The sequence below is a fragment of the Nerophis ophidion genome, linkage group LG12, assembly GCF_033978795.1.
Source record: "Nerophis ophidion isolate RoL-2023_Sa linkage group LG12, RoL_Noph_v1.0, whole genome shotgun sequence".
Lineage (NCBI taxonomy): Eukaryota > Metazoa > Chordata > Actinopteri > Syngnathiformes > Syngnathidae > Nerophis > Nerophis ophidion.
Window position 1 is genome coordinate 8,178,503 of NC_084622.1, and position 15,885 is coordinate 8,194,387.

The following is a 15,885-nucleotide window of genomic DNA, read 5'->3' on the forward strand; positions in this document are numbered from 1 at the left end:
CCGCTGCTGCCCACTGGTCACCTCACTCCCCAGGGGGTGTTCAAGGGGATGGGTCAAATGCAGAGGACAAATTTTACCACATCTAGTGTGTGTGTGACTTTAAGTTTAACTTAATCTTTTCCTGGGACATGTCCTCTTTTGCGGGGCTGTCCGGGCTGTCCGGGTGGAGTTTCTTAAATGCCTCAAATGTCCGGGATTTTGAGTTAGGGTTGCGTGTATTTTCAATGTACGTTCAGGGTTAAGAAGGGTTAAAAACAAAACAAATTGTGAAAGTTGTGCGCACAGCAGCATTCATGATGGAGGGGCAGAGACAGAGAGTTATGATAAACATGCATGCATCGCCGGGCTCTGCTTTTTATCGATAGATTTATCAGATACATTTTTTTATTATCAATAGCAGGGGTGTCGAAAGTGTGCCCCTGAGGCCATTTGCGGCCCACAGCTAATGTTTAAAAGGCGGCCAGCACATTCTAAACATACTATTATCCATCCATTCATTTTCTACCGCTTATTCCCTTTGGGGTCGCGGGGGGCGCTGGTGCTTATCTGGGCTACAATCACATACTATTATAATAAACAAAAACATAACAAAAGTGAAATAAAAAAGCTTAAAGGTGAAATGTAATTTAGAAAAAGTTGCATTGTTGACTAATAAAACAGAGCTGTTTTTTTTTTTCAAACTGTCATTGCTCAAAACATAACATTGAATCAATATCAATTGTATTATGAATTATTGACCTATCCAAGGTTCCGATTACTTGACATCAAAAATTCCACTTTGAAAAGTATTTTTGGTGGAAGGGTTTGCATATTTTGTGTGTTTGCTATTAAAAACATAATTTTGTTTGACACAAAACGGCGGAAAACAAACAACTAAAAAACAACATAAAAAAAACTAAAACACTTTGAAATGAGGGATATGTCTGAAGTTGATGTAGATTCCAGAGATTTAAGCGTTAAATATAAAATGCATGTATGCCCTGGCACACCATTATCATCATTTCATGACCAAAGCAAAACACTTTTATACTGAAATAAATACACCTACAACTTATAAAATAAGAACATAGAAAAAACTACCAGCAGCAATAAAATTTAGATACATGAAGGAAAGAAGAAAGTGAATTAATGTTTATAACTGTATACATTTACATATGTATAAAAATGTTTTCTTTTTTATAATTTTCAAATGAATTAAGTAACGACTATGACAACCTTTTTCCAAAACACAACGTTTATAATTTTTTTGCAAAACACTTACAAAAAAGTGGGACCCCAAAAATTCACTATGGGACCCCATTTTTATGACTTGATGGGGTCCCTGGGACCCCATTTTGAAAATTCCTCGCGCCGACACTGCCGTCAACAGAAGAGAAAAAATTCTTTATTTAAATAAATATATTATTTATAAAGCAAGTTCGAGTATCATTTGCAAATTTTCACCCTTGGCACTCATATATGTGTCCTCTTTTTTGGACTTCAGAATATGGTCAGCCTAAATTATTTATTCTTATGTCAGCGACCATGAATTGATTTAGGTGGACCCCGACTTAAACAAGTTCATTTAGTGTTTAATTGTACGGAATATGTACTGAACTGTGCAATAATAAAAGTTTCAATCAATCAATCAAAGCGAGTCTGCTTCCGGCAGCCACTGTCACGTGACTCTGTTTGACCAATCCGACGTAATCAGTAGTGACGTTTGATTACATTTCGCCAATAAAACAATCACATAGTACAGTTATAGGAAGCTGGAATAGGTCAGTATTTTTAATGTGAATGAAAAAATACACCGATTTACTTGTTAATAAGTGTCAGAATGTTCCCAAATAAGACACTTTTATTACATGACATGACACCAGCACATCCGGGCTGTTTGAGACAACTGCTGAATAGAAACCTAAAACAGTTTACCAAAAAATCGATCTTTTTGTATGTCTCTGATGAGCCTAATAACCACAAGTGTCATTTAAACACATTAAAACATTTCCAACAACATCAAAAATCATTGGAAAGTTAAACTTATCTGTTACGTAGATCCGTAATGTTAAAGTTACAAACACTAGCTTTTTACAAGTAGCATTATCTTCTTCTATTGTATTTACATCTAAACAAGCTGAAATGACCACAAGTGCCCCCTAGCATACGAGAGGCACACTGCGTATGACCATCAGTCACATTGACCATCAGTCACCTTAAAGGCCTACTGAAATGAGATTTTCTTATTTAAACGGGGATAGCAGGTCCATTCTATGTCATACTTGATCATTTCCCAATATTGCCATATTTTTGCTGAAAGGATTTAGTAAAGAACATCGACGATAAAGTTCGCAACTTTTGGTCGCTAATAGAAAAGCCCTGCCTTTACCAGAAGCATGTGCACGTGATGTCACGAGTTGTAGGGCTCCACACATATTCACATTTTTTTTAATGGGAGCCACCAGCAGTAAGAGTAATTCGGACAGAGAAAGCGACAATTTCCCTATTAATTTGAGTGAGGATGAAAGATTCTTGAATTAGGATATTGATAGTGAAGGACTAGAAAAAGAAAAAAAAAGCGACAGCTCCGGGCGGCGGCAGTGTGAGCGTTTCAGATGTAATTAGACACATTTACTAGGAAATTTCTATAAGATCCCTTATCTGCTTATTGTTTCAATAGTGTTTTAGTGAGATTTTAAATATTGTAAAGACATACCTCGAGGTCGGATGGCTGCGGTGAACACAGTGTCTCAGAGAGAAGCCGAGGAGCCAAGTTCACAGCTGTCTTTTAAACAGTTGCTGCAGGACGACGAATAATCCAATGATTTCTCCGGTAAGATATATATCACAATTTCCCCATCCGAAAACATGCTGGTTGACGTAGAGAAAACATGTTCGCTTGACCAATCCGCTTCACCACAAACAAAGAAACACCGGGTGTGTCTCGGTGCTAAAGACAGCTGCAATCCACCGCTTTCCACCAACAGCATTGTTCTTTATAGTCTCCATTATTAATTGAACAAATTGCAAAAGATTCAGCAACACAGATGTCCAAAATACTGTGTAATTATGCGGTTAAAGCAAATGACTTTTAGCCGAGTAGTGCAGCGCTAATATTTCCTGACAGTCCATGACGTCACGCGTACGCGTTATCATTCCGCATCGTTTTCAACAAGAAACTCGCAGGAAATTAAAAATTGCAATTTAGCAAACTAAACCGGCCGTATTGGCATGTGTTGCAATTTTAATATTTCATCAATGATATATAAACTATCAGACTGCTTGGTCGGTAGTAGTGGGTTTCAGTAGGCCTTTAAGAGCATGGAAACCAGAACTTCACAAGTTGCTGTGAAAATAGAAGAAACAGAATTATTTGACACATCAGACTCATTTAGTACGTAGGAACGTACTGACTGTAAAAATAGAAAGTGACATGATGTCAGACAAGGCAGCAAAAAATCTTCAATGAGAAATTTAAAGGCCTACTGAAACCCACTACTACCGACCACGCAGTCTGATATATATATATATATATATATATATATATATATATATATATATATATATATATATATATATATATATATATATATATAAATTTGGGCCAAAACAGAGCGCATTTTAATTTCTTACACACTTATTTCATACGTTGACCAGAGGGGGAGCACTTTTAAAACCGGCACGCAGTCAATTTGAAAAATCCCTCCTTTTTGGAACCACCATAATTTTGATAGATTTCACCACCAAATGAGACATTCTCTTTAAGATGCAATAGTTTTCTGTATTTGGACCATGACTTCAGTCCTAACTTGTTCACCGGTCCTCATGTGGACGGTACCTTTCCTTTTTGATGTCTCAAGAAGGGTAGAAATACAAGAACACACACACTCACACCAACTACAATTGTTGTCCAAGGAACATTAAAAAATAACTACTAAATAAATCAGAAGTTACACTATACTTGAGTAGTTATTTCACAGAATACTCTTACTTGAGTATAATTCGGGCTACTCTGGTCATGATATAAACCAACTCTTAACTTTTAATGGCTACTACTAAGATTGCCTGGGTTTTAACATGTCATTTAGAACATGTCCCCGCCCCTTAAAGACTTGCTAATGGGACAGGCTGCCGGGTCTTTAGGACGAGCACAAAGGACTGAAGGTCTGCTGTGAAAGGCCAGCTTGTCCTCCCTGGCCTTGGCCGCTACAATGGCTTTGTGCCAAACAGTACGGAAGCATGGGGGCTCGAGTGCCTTCAGCAATCAAAAAGAATTCCCAGGACAATTATTAGATAAATATGTCTTTTTCCAACACAAGCTGCTCGAGCTTCCTCTTCCCGGACAGATCGCGTCGTCCACCCACCTTGTGTTATTTGGACACGAAAAAGCCTGTGAAGAGCACAGACGGCTGCGAAGACGGCCAATGACAGACTGTCAATCAGACACGGAATATTATCTGGACTTATGTTCAGACTTAGTGACATTTCAAGTCAGTCAACAGAGCATTGTGCGAAACTGATAGGAACGTAAGCGTTACAAAAAGTTGGTCTGCAGGCAGTTTGGTGTTGGTTTGCACTTCCTCTTTTCAACATGTTCCAAAAGGAGTAGGAAGAAGCAGAGCTTATTGAATCCTACCTTTTCCATCACATAGCAAATACTCACTTCCTGTTCTCAATTTTTTTTTACATTATATACACTCCATAAATATTAACGTTAAAAATAAATCAATAATAATCAGTGAAGTAAGTTGTATTTCATACGGGAGATAAATACTATTCCTAATAATAATAATGGATTAGATTTGTATAGCGTTTTTTAGACCAGTGGTTTTCAAATGGGGGTACGCGTACCCATGGGGGTACTTGAAGGTATGCCAAGTGGTACGTGAGATTTTTTCAAATATTCTAAAAATAGCATTACATTCAAAAAATATGAATGTACGTTCATAAACTGTGAAAAGAAATGCAACAATGTAATACTCAGTGTTGACAGCTAGATTTTTTGGGGACATGTTCTATAGATATTGATGTTAAAGATCTCTTTTATGTGAAGAAATGTTTGGAATTAAGTTCATGAATCTCTATTACAATCCCCAAAATTGATGATTACTTCTATGTGTAGAAATCTTTATTCATAATTTTTTGTTATTTTTATATCTTGTTTTCCCAAATAGTTCAAGAAAGACCACAACAAATGAGCAATATTTTGCACTGTTTTAAAATGTAAGAATCTGATGACATAGTGCTGTATTTTACTTCTTTATCTCTTTTTTTCATCCAAAAATGCTTTGCTCTGATTAGGGGGTACTTGAATTAAAAAAAAAAGTTCACATGGGGTACATCACTGAAAAAAGGTTGCGAACCACTGCTTTAGAAGACCCTATGTTGTCAATATTCAGTGTTTTATCGTTCATAGATAATATTGTAAATGTCACATTCTGTACATTCTGGGTGTCTCATTCAGTAAAAAAATAAATAAATTCCATTCCGTTTTTTAAGGCTGTTTGTCATAACGTTTTTAGCATTCAGTCAGACATTATTGTGAGGTTTTGTATTAGTGTTCCTAAAAATCAGATATACCCGCCCACAGACAAATTTTTTTCTCGAAGTTAGGCCCCCGAGTCAAAATAATTTCCCAAGCCTGGTCTAAAATGTTCATGATGGAAGAAAGCCCGTCGACCTTCCCTGCTTCCTTCTAAAGTCCTTTGTTTTATCGTCATGGAGCAGACTAGGAACATCCTTTTGCTTTCTTAAAAGACGCTCGCTGGGAGTTGAACTTTGCCGACAGCAAAAGCCAACCGAAAAAGTTGCGACTGTCCTAAGATTTGACCTGAAGCCGTCACTTTTGTTTTCTGAGGCAACAGGAAGAGCCTCATGTTGTGACATTCCTGCAGAGGTCAGCTGCAAACTCCCCAGGGAGTTTGACTGGATGGGCAGGTATGTACAGTTAGGGTTGCGTTGAGGAATAGAAGGTGTGCTTCCACCCCTTTGGACGGGAGGAAACGGGGCTAATAATTGACGTGGTTAATCGTGGAAACTTTACTTTTTGAGTGGAAGGAGTTCGAAATGACTTGCGATGACAGTTCCTTCCAATAAGACTTTTCTATTGAATTGACTCCGGGTTCAAGTAACTCTCTTGCCGTCTCACTGGTTTTCAGTGAGGCAGTATTGACATACTTGCCAACACTCCCGAATTTTCAGGGAAACTCCCGAAAATCTACCGGGACAACCGTTCTCCCGGATTTCTCCCGATTTCCGGCCGGACCTGAGTGAGGAAAGCCTGTTGTCACGTATATATGTCTCCGTTATCCATAGGTTTATCTATAACCCATAGAGTAGGCAGTAGAGATGCGCGGATAGCCAATTATATCATCCGCATCCGCATCTCCAAGGTCGTCAGCCACCCGCCGTCCACCCAAACCAACATTTTATCAGGACCGTACTAGCGGGGTGTATAAAAAAGTCAGGAAGTGTCATGAATACAAAGGATTCTGGGTATTTGTTGTTTTGCGTTTATGTTGTGTTACTGTGAGGATGTTCTCCCGAAATGTGTTTGTCGTTCTTAATTGGTGTGGCTTCACAGCGTGGCGCATATTACTAAGAGTGTTAAAATTGTTTATATCACAACCATTAGTGTACTCTGTGTCACCCAGTATGCCTTGCAGTCGAAGCCACACACAACATGATGCTGGACTGACAAGCAGATTGTACATGTTGAAGAAGGCGACAAAGCCAATGGCTTCATTGCACGCCCTAATACTTATTATCTGGGTGACTGCCGGCAGTCATTCAAGAGAATAATAGCGTCTCCTATTGTCTTCTTCGCTTTATGACACGGGTCTTGAATGGCTCTTTGAATGGCAAAGGATACCGATCCCAGAACCATGTATATCAAATATTTCCGGATGGTTCAACCGCCACCCGCCCGAATCTAAGTCAAATCTATTTTTTCGTCATGTCAACCGCCCGACCCGCGGTTTATCCGCGAACTCTGTGGATGAGATCGCAAACCGCGCATCTCTATTAGGCAGGCACGGAGCTATTTATCAGTGTGTGTTTATCCCAGATGGAACGTTAATACACTGACACACAACATCCAGGTTCCCATCATGCATTGCTTCAAAACTACGGCAAGTAGTAATGTCCAAAAAACGTAACAGAGACGAAGCAGAAGAACAAAGAAGAGACACGGCGACGACGAGTAAGAAGAAGAAGTACGCTTGCAAGTTACAAAATGATTGGAAAAAAATAATTCCAGTTCATTCAGGATAGTTTGAAGGGAAAGGGGTATGCTGCCTGCAAATTTTGTAGATCGGACTTCTCCATAGAACAGGGTGGCCTGAACCAATATACTCATTCATGAACAGATTATTTATATATATAAATATATATGTAAGAAATATTTGAAAATATATAAGCCCACCCCCCAACCCCCATCTCCCAAATTCTGAGGTCTCAAGGTTGGCAAGTATGTACATCAGTGAAATGAATACACCGCCGTATACTTAAAATGGCCAAAATATTTAAATATTACATGTTTTTACAAATTACTACATCATATATATATATATATATATATATATATATATATATATATATATATATATATATATATATACATATATATATAAACATACATACAGCCTGTAAATAAAATAGTGTTGGAGGTTTTTTTTAAAAGGGCTTTATAGGCAGAATAGAGCAAATCTCATTACTTCCAGTGTTAGCTACCTCGTACTTGCCAAAAAATAAGAATGCTTTAAAAAAGACTTAAGTGTGCTTATCTCACATGAACGATAGACAAAATTCCCCAAAAGGTGCTGTTCTCCTTTCAGTTACAATATCCATCCATCCATCTTCTTCCGCTTATCCGAGGTCAAGTAATAATGTTCAAAAACATAACAGAGACGAAACAGAAGAACAAAGAAGAGACAGTCATGGCGACAACGAGTAAGAAGAAGAAGTGCGCTTGCAAGTTCCAAAACGATTGGAAACAAGAATTTCAGTTCATCCAGGACAGCTCGAAGGGGAAGGGGTATGCTAGGGAGAGATGAAAGATTCCAGACTGTGGTGCATTTGATGAAGGCACTATTGTGCGTGCCAAACAGCAATGTTTTAATACGACTTTGGCAAGCTACGAAGTCGCACCACTTGATGGATTATACTGTGCTTCAACATACGAGTATTATTATGGTGTGTGTATAAGGTAAAACATATTATCTGGCGTTTTGTTTCGCAATATTAAGCAAAAGCAATTTTTCTCACCTTCTGGTACCTGCTGATCTGTATTTGGGATCTGCATAAGACCTGAAAAATTGCGCAACTCCGCCTTTGTAGTTTGTGGCGACACCATAGTCGATAAACTTCTTTTTTTTCATCATCAGAGAGGGTGTTCTGCATGGTTAGTGACAGAGAATAGAACGAGGATGGACAATTCAACCCTAAACTCACTCCTTTCCTGCAAATTAAATTTCACAGATGTTGCCCATACCTATGCTCCTTCAAAAGCTGTGCTATTGGCTGCAAAGCATGGCACTTTCAAATACCACAATGAGTAGAGGAGTGTAATGTGTGTGTATATCTGTAAATAAATTCTAGCTATAAATATACTCCTCCCCCCTTAAGCCCACCGTATTTATTGACTTATTTTACTGGGGCAGTACAATTAAACATTGCTACCCATTGGTAACAAAAGTCAAAGAACATAAGACTTCTAGCCACAGGCTCCGGTCCTCTCCTAGGTTTTATCATAGTCATCCACATTGACATTCCACTGGGTTGTGAGTTTTTCCTTGCCCTTATGTGGGATCTGAACCGAGGATTTTGTTGTGGCTTGTGCAGCCCTTTGAGACACTTGTGATTTAGGGCTATATAAATAAACATTGATTGATTGATTGATTGATTGACATCACTACAGGACACGTTCGGCAGCTTTCCCAAATCTCATCAATTGAACGTGCTCATATCGGTCAATTCCACCAGTTTTACCTATTTTTTAAGGTGGTGAGTCTTTGGAACAGTGTCCTGTTTGTTTCAGTATTCTCCCTTGATTCGTTTCTTCTTCGATACGGTCCTTTTTAATCCAGTTGGTAGCTCTCTTCCAGAATATGGGTAGTGAGTACAGCCATGTAAACTAAAGCGTCTAGCAACAATAGGCCCTTTTCCACCGCAGGGACTTTTCTAGGAACTTTGGGCAAGCTGTTCTGTTGAAGGTTGATTGGTTGAACACAGTTGGGGGCATTCCTAAAACTTCTCTTTCAAACATATGACCGCCATCGGAATGTAAGTGACGACTTGTTTATTTTGTTATTTCTTGTGTATTTCTATGACAACAAACTTGACAATGGAGAGAAAGAAGAATGAAAGGAACTTTTGAAATGCAGCAACTTTTGTGGGACATCTTTGTGTTGAAGAACTCTGATCAGTGGAACTATCTTGTAGTGTTTTTACTCAGCAGTAGTCTTCAAACTGTGTGTACTTTATTGTTTTTTATCAGTTTTACAAACTTGCGAAGCTACGAGAAGTGGATGGACTCTTTTAAACGTATTTAAGGAGGAGTATGAAGTGGCGACATCAGCTGCTTACTACTCGGACTTTGTTGGATAAATGTGAAATAAAGGAGGAAAATAAAACATAAAATATTAACTATTGACTTTATTATATCTTGTAAAAGTAGTCAATAACACTCCATTTGTGTTGTTATTAGCCTCAACCCCAATCAACAGAATGCTAATGCTAACAAGCTAACGCTAAAGCTGTTGTATTCATGTTGTCAATGTGAGATAAACACTCAATCAATCAATCAATGTTTATTTATATAGCCCTAAATCACAAGTGTCTCAAAGGGCTGCACAAGCCACAACAAAATCCTCGGTAGAGCCCACATAAGGGGCAAGGAAAAACTCATCCCAGTGGGACGTCGGTGACAGTGAAAATGATGACTATGAGAAACCTTGGAGAGGACCGCATATGTGACATTTATTATTTATATATTATTTACATACAAACACTGATATGTCTTATTTATATATCGTTATTTCCGGATAAACACTGACATTTATTATTCATATATTATTATTTACAGATAAACACTGACATTTATTATGTATATATTATTTACATACAAACACTGGCATGTGTTATTTATATATTGTTATTTATAGATAAACACTGACATGTATTATATGTATATTGTTATTTACAAATAAACACTGACATTAATTATTTATATATTATTTACATACAAACACTGATATGTGTTATTTATATTGTTATTTACAGATAAACACTGACATGTGTTATTTATATATTGTTATTTACAAATAAACATTGACATGTATTATTTATTTATTATTTACAAATAAACACTGACATTTATTATTTATGAATTATTTACATAAACACTGACATGTGTTATTTATATATTGTTATTTACAGAGAAACACTGACATTTTTTAATTCATATATGGTTATTTACAGATAAACACTGACATGTATTATTTATATATTGTTAATTACAGATAAACACTGACCTGTAATATTTATATATTGTTATTTACAGATAAACACTGATATTTATTATTCATATATTGTTATTTAAAGTTAAAGTAAAGTTAAAGTACCAATGATTGTCACACACACACTAGGTGTGGTGAAATGTGTCCTCTGCATTTGACCCAACCCCTTGATCACCCCCTGGGAAGTGAGGGGAGCAGTGGGCAGCAGCAGTGCCGTGCCCGGGGAATCATTTATGGTGATGTAATCCCCAATTCCAACCCTTGATGCTGAGTGCCAAGCAGGGAGGTAATGGGTCCCATTTTAATAGTCTTTGGTATGACTCGGCCGAGGTTTGAACTCACAACCTATCGATCTCAGGGCGGACACTCTAACCACCACATTTCATTTAAGAATTTGCACACAAAACAATTATGACGTGCGCATTTTCTGCGCATGCGTACTAGATCACGTTGCATTGGCGGACGGAGAGGGTAGGGCATCTTAAACGGTGGCATTGTGTGTGTGTGTGTGGACAAAGATAAGGTTAGGTGGGACATAGCCTGGATTACCTTAGTGTAGAGTCTCCAATTGACATGGGAAAAAATAGAGTACCTTGAGAAAGCCCACCGGCGGCCGGAAATGAGAGACTCAAAATAATCTGCGAGTCAAATCGGGGCACGGTCGCCCACTACCATCTATGTTTGTGTTCTTTGTCAAAACGGCAATTTATTCATGGAAATAACAAACCATGTCAGGGGAATTGGGGTAACACAGCACAAGCTCAGGGGCCGGGGCCGGAACCAGTGCCCAAGTACCAATTCCAATACGGCATGAATAGGGCCAGAATCGTCCTGAGCAGACACGGTATAAATAAATATAAATGGTTGGATTTGGCCTGCGAGCCGTCTCTTGGGGACCATTGGCCTAAAGAGTGTTTGCCCTAAGAGACCCGCTTCCATTCAGAGATAAACTTCTATCGGTTCTTCTCACAGGATCCAGTGTTTGAAGTGTCAGAGGAGGGGCAGATTCCTTACCGCCACTGCATTACCCTGCTGTGACTGGCTGCTCTGAGGTTAAGGGGGCCGGGCTGAGGTTAAGGGGGGCGGTGGCTTTAGGTAAGTGAGGGAGACAAGAGTTTGGGAGAACCATCTGGTTTGCACTCCTGCATGTACACACATCTCCCAAACACTCCCAATCTCGTGACGTGATGTCGGTCCAGTGGAGACAGCTGACTGATGCTACTCCCACCCCGGAATAAGAGCGCTGAGGATCATGCGTAGTACCAGTTGCAGAGGAAACGAGGACAGACCGCTGATAAAATCTCTTTTCCTGCTTGCCTCAGGAGAGTTGGCCCAGACTGAGGTAAGAATGACAAGGGGATGTAATCTTAAGAGTTTTCTCAGTGACAGGAAAAGTGTCGTTGAAGGACACACACTAGCAGGTCCTGGTTTCCCTTTGGAGGGTTCCAGAGATTTTAGTCCAAACTGGATTTGCCAGGATGCCAAGTGATGGCAGCCTGTGTGTCTGCATGCACACCCTGGTGGTCCCACCCGGGTAGATCTAAGTCAGGGTTGTCACCACTATCCATTTGGTGGAAGAAAAACAACCCTCTCACCACAAAAAGGGTCAGACCAAACAAAAAAGAAGTAAACTCCTGCCTGGTTCTCTGGTTGAGTTGCCCTCATTTCAACTGTTTTTAAATCTAAACAGGTTTGCAATGTTTTCCCTGCCGGGCAACTTTTGACAGGGCCTTGAAGTGCTAGCATACTTTTCTAAAACTATCTTGTCAAACGCGAAAATGGATTAGTCCGGCGAACGAAAAAAATTGTGTTTTCAGCGTCATGCGGAGCCTGCATTGCTGAGCTGGCAGCAGCCAAGTTAAACACTTCGGGCCGGACTAAACTGACTGAGAGCTCTGTGTCGGGCTTGTGTGCGCGTCCATCATCGCAGCCTAGACAGTGATTCAGACCAGAAGCTGCTTATTTTTCCTGTGCAGCCTCCCTGAAGTTTGTCACGGCCTACGCTCCGGTGTCTGGACATCACAGGACTCCATGGTTTAAGAGTGCTGCTGAATACTTTTGAAAATGCCAAGGGCAGCCTAATTTATTGGCGATCCATAGTAATAGGTCCTGTGAGTGCCACAAAGTCGTAAATAACAACACGTGATGCAGGGGAGAGGTGACTGCAGATCAGAGAGAGGCTTGTTTGTTCTAAAATAGCTTCTGGGAAGCATAACTCATTAGAGTCAGTGCATTACAAATATCTTGTGGGGTTTTCTAGGCTGCGTTCGAGCAGCATCAAATGTGTATTTCCCTTAACTTCAATCAAAGGGGTCTCCTTTGCCCTCAGTCAGATATGCAGGCCCGGAGCTTCCAAAGCCATGTTAACAAGCACCTTCACAAAAGAGCTGAGGGGAGGTTAACATCCAGGACTGCAGGGGTCTGGCTAGTGTGGGTGGAGGGTGGCGGTTCAGAAGGTACAGGAGTGGCAGGGGGGGGGGGGGGGGGGGGGGCGGTCGGTTATGGTCTGAGGTGAGAAGGAGGGAGTTTAGGACTAATGTCACAAAACATAGGCCCCTTGTTCACAGAGCAGGGGGCCGGACATTTAAAAGGCAACACAAGTGATGAGTCAGTGAGTTGGCAAGTCAAGCTAAGCATGGCCAAGTTAGCTGGCTCAGTGCTTCTGTCATTCAAGGGAGCACTGGAGGCAAAACTCAGAGGAAATGAGCTGTATGGAAACCAATGGAACAATTAGCATGTGAGCAGATGTTGCTTGTATAAGAAAAGAAGGGAGCTCTGACGAACACGAGGCCATGAACATCCTGGATTGCAATTTGCAGTCCTTGGCTGAAAGTTGACATTCCTGCGATTTAGGTTTGCTTCTGTACCAAACAACCTTGTCCAGACTAAACATCTTCTTGTAGAGCCCGGCCGGAGTCTTGGTCTGAACCTGCCTGCCCTTAGCCGACTCCCAACCAAGGGCGCATTTTTTGCAGGTTTTTTTGGAGGGATTTGCAAGTCAATGGACGCGAGCGAAAGACAAGGGATTGCCTTTCTTCTCTTCCAGGACAGGTTATCTGGCTTTGTGGGCTTTAAGTGACACGTATGAGATAAGACACCACAAAAAAAAAAAGACGAAAAGTGAGATAAACAAGCTCTTGATGGTACAAGCCACCAGCGGACTCCTCGACAAAGGCGCCATTGTTGGGTGATTAATGGAAGATGTCATAAAGCAAAGGTGCTTGACTTGACATTTTGTTCCAACTTGAAACAGTAAAGTGGGGCGCTTCCAAACTGCTGACCCGCATCTTGTATCGCAACATTTCACTGAAAACTAAACAAGTGAAATAAGAGAAAACGTTTAAAGGTTACATATCACACGAATGCTAAAAATTATGGGGTTTTTTCAACTGGAGGTTTTTATTCTTTTAAAATATGTTAAACTACTTAACATACAGTACAGGCCAGTTTGGACACGCCTTCTCATTTAATACGTTTTCTTTATTTTCATGACGGAAGGCATCAAAACTATGAATGAACACATGTGGAGTTATGCACTAAACAAAAACAGGTGAAGTAACTCAAAACATGTTTTATATTTTAGTTTCTTCAAAATAGCCACCCTTTGCTCTGATTACTGCCTTGCACACTTTTGGCATTCTCTCCATGAGCTTCAAGCACACCTGTGAAGTGAAAACCAGTTCAGGTGACTACCTCTTGATAGATACATAGAGATCCACTCACACACAGTATATATACATACTTAATATATATGTATATATACACATATATATATATATATATATATATATATATATATATATATTATATATATATATATATATATATATAATATATATATATATATATATACACACACATATATATATTGGGACGGCGTGGCACAGTGGAAGAGTGGCTGTGTGCAACCCGAGGGTCCCTGGTTCAATCCCCACCTAGTACCAACCTCGTCACGTCCGTTGTGTCCTGAGCAAGACACTTCACCCTTGCTCCTGATGGATGCTGGTTAGCTCCTTGCATGGCAGCTCCCTCCATCAGTGTGTGAATGGGTAAATGTGGAAGTAGTGTCAAAGCGCTTTGAGTACCTTGAAGGTAGAAAAGCGCTATACAAGTACAACTCATTTATTTATATATACATACATAATATATATATATATATATATACACACACACGTGCATATATGTGTGTGATATGTGTGTGTGAATATATAATTTATATACATATACATCCACACATACATAAATACACACATATATATATATATATATACACACACACACACCAATACATATATATACACACACACATATACAATAGATATATATATATATATATATATATATATATATATATGTATATATCTCCACACATGAATTTTTTTTACCATGAATTAATTCATATGGACCCCGATTTAAACAAGTTGAAAAACTTATTTGGGTGTTACCATTTAGTGGTCAATTGTACGGAATATGTACTGAACTGTGCAATCTACTATTACAAGTTTCAATCATTCAATCAAAATATATACACACACACACACGTATATACATATATATACACATACACAGATATATTTATACATATATATATTTTTGGGGGGGGGGGCATTATTGTTCACATGTCAAAGGTGTACAAAATACAAGCATGTTTAACACATATAGATTATTTTCTTTCATGAAGAAAATAATATAAGTTGTTGTATTACCTGATTCGAATGACTTGCATTAATTGGAATCAGACAAGATTCACAGTAGTGCTAAAAACTTCCCCATGTTCACCCTTGAGTCAAGGATGTCGTTTGAGGCTTGTGCAGCCCTTTGAGACATTTGTGATTAAGGGTCTTTATAAGTAACCTTTGATTGATTGCTCTGATTACTGCTTTGCACACTCTCGGCATTCTCTCGATGAGCTTCAAGAGGTAGTCCCCTAAATGGTTTTCACTTCACAGGTGTGCTTGAACCTCATCGAGAGAATGCCAAGAGTGTGCAAAACAGTAATCAGAGCAAAGGGTGGCTATTCTGAAGAAACTAGAATACAAAACATGTTTTCAGTTATTTCACCATTTTTTGTTAAGTACATAACTCCACATGTGTTCATTCATAGTTTTGATGCCTTCAGTGACAATCTACAATGTAAATAGTCATCAAAATAAAGAAAACACATTGAATTAGAAGGTGTGTCCAAACTTTTGGCCTGTACTGTATGTTGACCTACAATAGGTTCCTAGGAAATTTAAGATCTAATAAAATAAAGTAAAAAGTAGCAAAGTGGCCCCCCCATTATCGCGAACAGGGGAGCGTTGCTTCGGCGTAACCCCAAGGATGCAGAGAAAGGCAGGCGGAATGCGAGTAAAACAAGATGTATTACTTGCGAGGACGCGTGGAACCA

General features: G+C 39.2%; 1 protein-coding gene across 2 annotated transcripts in view; it reads left to right on the forward strand.

Annotated features, from left to right (window-relative positions):
• The window catches only part of LOC133562929 (prickle-like protein 1), a 120,056-nt gene that overhangs the window by 57,095 nt on the left and 47,076 nt on the right, over positions 1-15,885 (forward strand). The window contains exon 1 of one of the 2 annotated variants that reach the window (XM_061916764.1): positions 11,642-11,838. The exons of the other annotated variant lie outside the window; for it this stretch is intronic. The gene's annotated coding sequence lies outside the window, so the exon portion shown is untranslated. Of the gene's footprint in view, positions 1-11,641; positions 11,839-15,885 lie in introns of those variants that run through there. 2 annotated transcript variants of the gene reach the window in all.